The following is a 9,629-nucleotide window of genomic DNA, read 5'->3' on the forward strand; positions in this document are numbered from 1 at the left end:
TTCTAGCAAATGTGATTAGTTATTTTGAACATGTTGTCCTTTGCATTATCAACACGATAGTTTTGGATTTAGCTCTTTCGTCCCATGGAAGTTTCTACGAGAAGACTCACTGTATATTTCTTTGTATAAGGTTTTATATATATTAAATGTTTATATCTAATCCGCGGTGATAACTCGGCTTTAGATATTTATTGAGATTTTCATTTATTTCTGTGTCGTTTTAGTTTCCCAAATTGAATTTCAATGTTTATTATGTAAATGGGTTGATTGTGATAATATATCTATGGATGTTAGTACTTTGTCTCTGAATATTATCATCTCAGTCCTACTCGATTATAGTTACAAATTAAAAACATAGAAGGTTAGGTTACGGTTTTTAACCTAGGCTTTTAACATAACCTAGGTACTTGGCTCATGGTGAGTTCTCTCCAGAAACTCGACCAAGAGCCAATAAACCCTATCTCGTCAACTATTTGAAATCCAAATTCGTAGGATGGTTTGGTCCATTAATTTATATAGGTTTCTTCTATCATAAATAAGTAGGAAGGTACCAATGTAAATTATGGAAACTGATATTTTATATATATTGTGTATGTTTTCCAAAGGAATGTGTAAAATTTAGAGATACAGTTAAATAATGAAGGACAAGAAAATAATATTGATTCTGTGAACTAAACCCTTAGTTGCTAATGATTAGAATGTTTATGTAAGTAATCACTTCTATGTAAAGATATACAGTCATTATTTCTTGTATGCCCTGATTAGATGTACAAATATGATAGCAATGAAATGTATCTAGAGACAATATTTCTTGATCATATGATAACGTTAATAACATAATCTAGCATGTTAACTTACTCTTGGTTGTAAAAGTAAAGAATCTACTTTTCCTAGTAATGATTATTGATAGAGTCTAGGAAAAAAATAATCACAGTAAAGTTTTCCTCCTTCTAACCCCCTTCAGGGTTCTATCCTTTTTCTTTCTGAAGGAAGAAGATGAGAGAACTCTTTATTCAAGTGATTCTCTAGTTCCTTTACAAAGTGATCAAAATATTTTAATTAATACTTATTATGGCAGCCTATTTTTTTTAACAATTAAGATTAAACAAAATAAAACTAATAGTGGTAAATAAAACTTGTTAAAAACAATTCTTGGTGTATCACTGAGTGTTAATTTTACCTAATATTTCTACTTGCCCCGACCCTAAATATTACTTTTTACTATAGTTGAGTTTGTTTACTTTTAAATTTCAAATATAAAAAATGGACCAACTTAGGGGAAATATTTGGTAAAATGTAATATTATAGAATTATCCACAAATAAAATATTAATTTAGAGGGGAGTCATTTAATCACACTAATCCATAAAACTATAAATTGATGCATTGTTGAAAAATAATAGTAACTTATTTTATTTTTAATACAATTATATCTGAATATTAAATATTTTTAATAAAATTAATAAAAATATAAAATCTATAATTAAATAATTATACAACTTAGATCCATATTAACTTTGGCTCTACCAAGCTCCAAGAGGGATCAAATGTCTTTTCATTTTAAAAAAAGTTTGAGGATGAATTATTAATTATAATTAACCATAATTATTGATATAAATGTACTTATTAATTTAACATTTTTTTTTTTGAGTTGAAAATAATTTCGGAAGAACTCATCTCACCCTTGAAATAAAATAATTATTATTTATTTACTCATAACTAACTAAATAATATTAATATCTAGTCATGTGATATAATAATATCTAACTAACGGAACCCTAAAAATTAAATTATTTATTATTTATTCATTATTATTAATTTATTTTAATTTCTATCTAACTAACATGACCTTTAGAAAAAAATAGGGAAATCAAGATTCAGACGTAGGATATCCCAGGTGAGCGTGACAGGGTCTAATACTACTATGCCTTGCAAACCCACCTGGATCATGCATATCAACTGTTCGGTTGTTCGGGTGGTCATTCGGTCCTTGTAGAACTTGGGGTCGCTCACTATCTCATTCCATTTTCTGCACACCAGTTTGAGTGTAGAGTGCCATTTGTAAGGCACTCTAAGCAAACAGTTTCGACCTATATCATCTGGGAGATTAGGGATGATCTCCACCACTCGTGGGAGTGCTAGCCTCTTTGACCTACACAGTGCTGACCTCTTTGACCTACACAGTATGGTGCTAGATTTGTCCTGAAATAAAAGAAATTAAACAAAAGGTTAAAAAACTGATATTAACATCATAGAGAAATCAGATATGGTACAAAACAAAAGTAGCTAATAATCCACAGCTTTTGAATTACAACCTGTTATTGGTGTGGATGGAAATGTATAGTAAAAATGTAAATTCATCATAATGAAAACCCTAAGTAAAAACATAAATTCTTCATCATACAAATAGTTAAAGGATTATTCTCGGTATAAATTAGTCAACAGTAATAAAAAAACATGATTCTCAGCAAATACTGATATGAATATCAAAATTAGTTACAAAAGAAAATAGTGATTGTCCTCAACCAAAATCATGAATCCGTTACTTACAGAAAAGATAGTGATAGTCCTCAACCAAAATCATAAACCCGTTATTTAAAGAAAAGATAGTTAAAAAAAAGATAGTAATTGTCTTCAACCAAAATCATGAACCCTTTACTTACAGAAAAGATAGTGATAGATCGATCTTAACACAGTGAGATTGATCTTAACGCAGTGAGATCAATCAGAACATTGATCGATACTTTCCCAGTAGAAATCGTGAATCATATGTAAAATAATGAGGGTTAATATATAGTCAAATTTGGGTGATAGATTTTGATCTACTTAAATATTTAAGGAGGCAGGTGAGCCAGGTGTTAGATGGCAGAGGTCATGTGTTGGATAGGTCAGGGTTTGACCCCATCCACAAATTAATAGTTCGAAAGTTTGAACCTTATTAAAAGGTGTCTTGACTTGGTCTACAAATTACTCACACAAAAATTTGAACCTTGTTGTCTCGTAAGTCATGACCTCCTCCACAAATTGTTTTGGGGAATTGGTAAACAATTTAATTTATCAAGGTCATTAAAAATTATTAAATGATTTTAAATATATATATTTTTCTAATTTAGAATGAAAGCATGAAACATGGGGTAATTCTCGCATTTTAGGGATGGTAAACTAGGTAAATCATAAACCTTAATTATATAGCCTTTTTTCCAAGAGAATCATTTGCGGGATGTGGAAATGGTTTTTTTTTCACATTTTAGGGATGGTAAACTAGGTAAATCATAAACCTTAATTACATAGCCTTTTTTCCAAGAGAATCATTTGCGGGATGTTGGAAATGGTTTTGTTTTTTCTTTTTTTTTTTTTATGTTGGAAATGAAAACATGATAATTTGGACTATTTCCCCACATTTCATGCATTGTAAACCCTCTACCTTGATTAAGAAACATTTTGTGGATGGTAAAATGGTAAACCATCTTTAATGGACTTAAAACCCACGCATCAAAATGCATCTCACATTGTCCACATTAAGAACAACCATAAAGGTTAACGAAGTTATATTATTATTATTATTATTATTATATGAAATAAATAATATTCTTAACAATGGAAAATCACACCAATTTACCATGGAAATTCTTAATTAGTAAATAACTTTTGTTGCAATACCATGGGCCAATACCATGACTTATCAATTCCACATACACACTATGACACTTGTTTATATGACATTCTTTTTAATTAATTAATTTGAAATAAATTAAATTAAAAAGAAAAAACATAACTAACTTGAAGAGAAATCTAAAGCCTTGATCTGTGTATACTACTACTAATATTATAGCATGTGTATACTACTACTAATATTATAGCATATTCCATTAAGGATAAATCTCCAAGATCCACCTAATAACCAGCAATTGCACCAAATGTTGCAAAGGAAATGTTGTAAGGCAGTAGCAGGAATAACATTGGAAAGAGTAGGATTGATAGTTAAAGTGTTGCTTGCAACATCTAGACCAAAATCAACGATGCACTTAATAGAGAAAACGAATTCAACAATTTGAAAGTGGTGAAAGCATACAAAATATTAAGAACTTTGTTTCGCTATTATATAAGTCAAATACAAAACAAAAGAGAAAAATACAAAAAATGGTAAATTGAAACCATAATGCATATGGGCCAACAATATTGCAGTTTGCATAAACAAGTGATAGTCTGCCATTCCACTCCATCATCATAATCATCATCATCAACGTCAGGGTCACCGTCCTCATCATGGTCATCCTAGCTCCCTCGAGGAGATTGATCATCCCCATGAGAAGAGTTCTTTGACACCTTTGAATTCACATGGTTATTTTTCTTTTTGTTTGAATCTTTCTTGCTTTTATTTTATTCTTCATCTAAAGCTTCCCCTTGTTTTGAATGTCATTCATCTTCATCCCTCCTCGATGACTTCTTATCTTTTCCTCCCTTCTTTTGTTTCAAAGTAGCGAACTTGTCCCTCATATCTACATCAGTAATGTAACCACATGCAACACATCATAGGGATATCATTTGTGTCTTTGATATTAGAATCTGTGTTTCTATATTTCCACATCCATATAACTATGCATATATTTTTATAAAAATTTCGAGAAAAGAAAAATGTTTGCATTGTCATGGGAGCCATTAACACTAGAAGTTCTAGTATTATTGTTAAACTTTAACTAGGAACCCAATTCACATGCAAATAATTTCATCATGTAAGGAGGTTTCTTTCCAAGAGCTTTTGCCACATCTACCAAAGAACTTCATCTTGTAAGAATGTTTCCTTCTAAGAGATTTTGCCACATCTACTATATTTAAAATATTGGTCTTGAAGCCATTGCCCCATTTTTCTATTTTAGTAAGCATTTTCATAATCTTATATCTATAGAAAGCATCATCACAGTTTCTCACACTAGTATTTTGGAGAGCCATTATTGTTTCCATCATTCTTGGGAACATGGTATCTTTTCGCATATAATGTCTCTGTTAGATACACGACTCAGGAAGGCACCAATGTAGGACCTAGTGGAGCTCACATTCTACATTGGTAATCGATCTCATATCAATATAAAGACATTCTATCATACCCACATTATATTCTATCCAACAAAATGTATATAAAACTAGAGCTTTGTTCCCATGCCATAGGCATGACTATGAGATCTATTAAAAAAGTTCATATTATCAAATAGAAGTAACAAATAGAGATTCTTGATTTCATTCAATACACCCTCTAAATTTCAGACATTGACACAAGTTTATGAATCATCTCCTCCACTCACTAGCTTAATATCTAAGGTCATATGTCTCTAGAGTTTAGAGACAAGTTAAAATATTTTATATGAGGAAAAATTGAAAATATTAAGGAAACTTCAAGTTATAAAAGCATCAATAATTTGGAGACTGTACACTAATGTCTTTGGTGGATGAGCTTTCATTCAGTGCTACTTGAGATATAGGATTGAGCTATGCAAAAGACTTCCATTCCTTTTGTGGTCTGACCCACAAAAATAGCATTACTACAAAAGGAATGGACTTAGGTTCACTCGTAAGGTATCTAGTGGATTAAATTATCCATGAGGGTTACACTCAATTTGTGGCTTGACCCAGCCAAACAACTTGACTGAAAAAGGGATGAAGTTGGTGCAAATCGACAGGGTGATTTTGGCGGAACATTTACCCGTCAGACTTGGCATCTAAGCCAAAGGTAATTTGTGTTATGTGGTACGATCCCCGACCTTGCGCATGTTTTGATAGTTGTTTCTCCAAGTATTTCTTCAAATTGTTCATCAGATTTAGACGTCGAGGTAAAATTCCACATTTCCCTAATAGACACACACATAGATAACATTTTATATTCTGATGTTTAAGGTTTAGATCTTTCTCCCCAAAATTATTAATGAATAATGAGTTTGTTGATGGATGGCAGTCAACCAAGTCCTTCTTCTATGATAAGAACACAACCCTTGGAAACCTAATTGGAATTGAGTCTAATTTGGCAGTTTCTATCAGAGTTCTTGATGGTTGAGAACATCCATCCTCAGAGACACCTAGAAGACATATATGAAATTTGAGGTCCAAGTCATGGTGGGAATTGTGTTGAAGCTCTTCTGGCTGTGATCAAAACAATATGTCTCCTTCACTCAGGCAATTCTTGAAGTTGAGATAAGGATAGCTACTTAAAATAGACAAGAGATAATGTACCTCAATATGATGTATGTTGAATTTCTTGTAGGAAAGACAACCTTGATTCCAATCCTCTCTTTGCAGATGGTCAAATCCTTCCTCCCCCTCTTACGAAACAAATACCCTCTATCAGTAGAGATCAGATTGATATTCATCCATCATGGGCACAGGGTGAATGCTTCACCAGTGATACTAATTCAAGAGGAAGTTTTTTCATCCTTTTCTAGCATTTGTGGTTGGACTAGTATAGAGGACAAGAAAGTATGCCTCCAAATATTCTTTTCAACAAGGATAATGTAGGTGTCTGAACTTTTTGATTTTTTTATGTGTGCAAATCATAGTATGATGACCAAGATAAGTTGGAAAAATTATTTGTTTCTCAAAATATGCAGAGTGAGTATCATTGGGTGATCTAAATTTCCATCAAATTAAGCATTAGAAGAGTGTAGATTGGTGAGTATACTCGTTTACAATAGATAAGCTCCAAAGTATCAATAAGATAGTTGTTTATCAATATAGTGTAATAAATAATTCCAGATACTTTCAGGATTTCTTTAACAGATATATTCACACTTATAGAATCTTAAAGAGGAATGAAATGAGTTCTAGCTCTGTAGTTGTCTATAAGAATCTAGTTTCAATTAACAAGTTTTAGTGTTACCTTGCTTTTATTTAGAGAAGAATTGCCAATACTAGCCTTATTGGTGTATTTTGTATTGATAATTTTCTTGATATAAACTTTAAAGAGTGGAGATGGTAACATCAATGAACAATAGTGAGACTATTTGAATTCGTGGAATTTGACATTGGGAGAAGAGTCAAATTAATATTTTGATGGATTTTATCATATATGTCCTTGTTGCTCCATTCGTGTTGGACTTGGACCTGATTTACTAGAAATTTTCAAAAACAACAAGACAAACATAGGCCAACATAGGAAACAAGTGAAACACCTAAATCACAATGAAATAATATCATTGAGAAGTTGGAAATCCTCAAAACAATCCATGGAAAGAAATATAGAACAACATGAATCAAACTATTACTTGGATCAACATAAATGACTACTATAGATGTGTTGCAATCTTTAAACATTCATTAATATATAACATGATCCCAAGCTAATCTTAATGTGCCTCATCAAATTTTGGAAAGATAAAATCACTATTGGGTTCATCGATTAACTTATGACCTGATATGTAGGTTACTTTCTATCCCAAAAAGCTCTTAAAATAAAAGGTAGATTCACGCTTTTGTGGATTTTTAAAATATTTCACCTACACAATAAAGTCTTCATGGTGTATCTCCTCCCTGAACAAATTTGATTTTAGGACAAATAGTTTCATCACTATAGAAGCATTTCTTAATCATTATCATTTTTTGAATCAAATTAGGTTTCAATTAATTTTTAGACTCTTTTGTGCTCTTTGATTAGATTAGTTTCAAATATATCCCTTGTTTGTATAATTATAGGTAACCTATGTAACTAAAAGAGGGGCTCCAAGTAAATATCTTTTAGATCTGAAAACCGTAACCAGAAATATTTGTTATCTTATTCATATTGCAAAAGAAGGGTCTAAATGATTTTGCAGTATGACACTAAAAGTTCTAACCAAGCACAAAAGCTAGTGGTATGCTGTGTTCCTAGGTGGGCCATAGCTCAACCTTATATCAAAATTCAAATATATAAGATGATTAGAACATATGATCCTATAATTTGGCCAAAAAAATAATGATATCTCAAATATGAGATGCAGAAAGTGTTTCTAATTTCTCACCTTTTCAAAGCCCCCTACTTAGGATTTGTCGGCCTCTTGTTTGTTGATGATATTGTGGACCCCCATGCAAGAAAACCATTGGGCCTTAGGGAAGTTTTAATAGCCTCTACAATTGCTTCTTCCATATTAGCCTACATAGAAACTTGTAGTATTTTTAAAAGACACACAACGGACTAATAAGAATCAACAAGAGGAACCAACAAATTCATATTAGGTTTTGGATATTTCAAAAAAACATGATTGAATGTCCATCCTACGTTTTCTAAAGGTAGCACCAAACCACACAGAGAAGACAAGAAGAGAAAACTTACATGATAAGATTGAAAAGAAGAAAACAACAGATAAAGATCATGTTTTAAATTATCAACATGCAATCCATATTTTCAGAGGCTCTAGCATGATATGAAACCTAAAAAGCATGTAGCACTTGTGGGAATAGAAAATACCCATGATAAAAATTAACAAAGGAAACCAGCAGATTCAGATCATTCTAGCTTTCCAAAGGCTCAAGTTATTTTCTTGTTTCAATAGTTTGTCAATTGGTTGAGGAACACGAACTGCTAGTGAAAGTAAGAACAACAAAGGTTCAAAGTTTCCTAACATGAAATACAGCTAAACCCCACCTAAAATATAGGTTTGTAACATCATTGACATATGCACAAAAGAAACAAGAATCTATTGTAAAATTGTTAGCCATGGTATGAATATAGATAAAACAATACCTTCTGAGTCCAGGATTTCTCTTCACCATTATGAATGGCCTTTACTATACCGATGTAGTTACAATTCTTTATGACATTGTATGGTCCATCATTAATATTGACCTCTATAGTGTATTTTACATTATTAATCTAAAAAATGATAGTATTATGTCCATTCCAAATCATAGTAGACACATCCTAGATTGTGGTCTCTTTAAATAAGGAAGAATAAATTTAGACAAAAATGACTAATTTTTTGATAAAATATAGAGTTCAAAGGAATTCAGTATTTCAAATCTTAGGCACTCGTACTTGGTGCATGTTACTAATTAAAAGAATATTTCATAATTTGAATAAAAATCTTTTCATCTACACTTCAAATCTTCCATCGCCAATGCATGCAATTACATGTTTGTTTGGTGTTGATTGAGCATATCCGAGTGTTTCTCCTACAAACCATCCAATTAATCCGTATTTCACTTGGAAATCATGCCTACCAAAAACATGTTTAGTGTAGGGAAATAAAAATATGGAAATATACACAAACAAAGCACCATCGGAGTAAGTCTCTCATCGAGGAACACTTATCTCTCTTCCATATTGGATTTCTAATTAGTATTATTTTTTCATTCATTAACAATAATGTATATCTATATACCGAAATTTCATAAGTATAGCCAAGAAACTAATGTACATGAGAAGAGAAAATTATTTTCTTGACCATATTACTTTAAACACACTTTGAACCTTAACATTTCCTTATGTGATTCATTTTTTTCTCAAAAGAATAAATTGTATCGTTTCCTTATGGAAAAAACCTTGCAACCATAAATGACAAAAACCATTCAAAAAAAGTAATACTTGACAACCAATAAGTTTCCATCTCTTGGCAACAAGAAAATTACTAAATTACGAAGCGTCCTTTATAGATAAATTACATATGACTT

At 31.4% G+C, this 9,629-nt stretch overlaps 1 pseudogene; it reads left to right on the forward strand.

The window, feature by feature from the left end:
• Nucleotides 1-5,737: 5,737 nt before the first annotated feature.
• On the forward strand, nucleotides 5,738-6,430 carry LOC149187706 (uncharacterized; annotated as a pseudogene).
• Nucleotides 6,431-9,629: the final 3,199 nt, after the last annotated feature.

This window comes from Pinus tabuliformis, chromosome 3_1 (genome assembly GCF_031772625.1).
Source record: "Pinus tabuliformis cultivar Carrire ecotype Pingquan chromosome 3_1, CPIR1, whole genome shotgun sequence".
In the NCBI taxonomy this organism is placed as follows: domain Eukaryota; kingdom Viridiplantae; phylum Streptophyta; class Pinopsida; order Pinales; family Pinaceae; genus Pinus; species Pinus tabuliformis.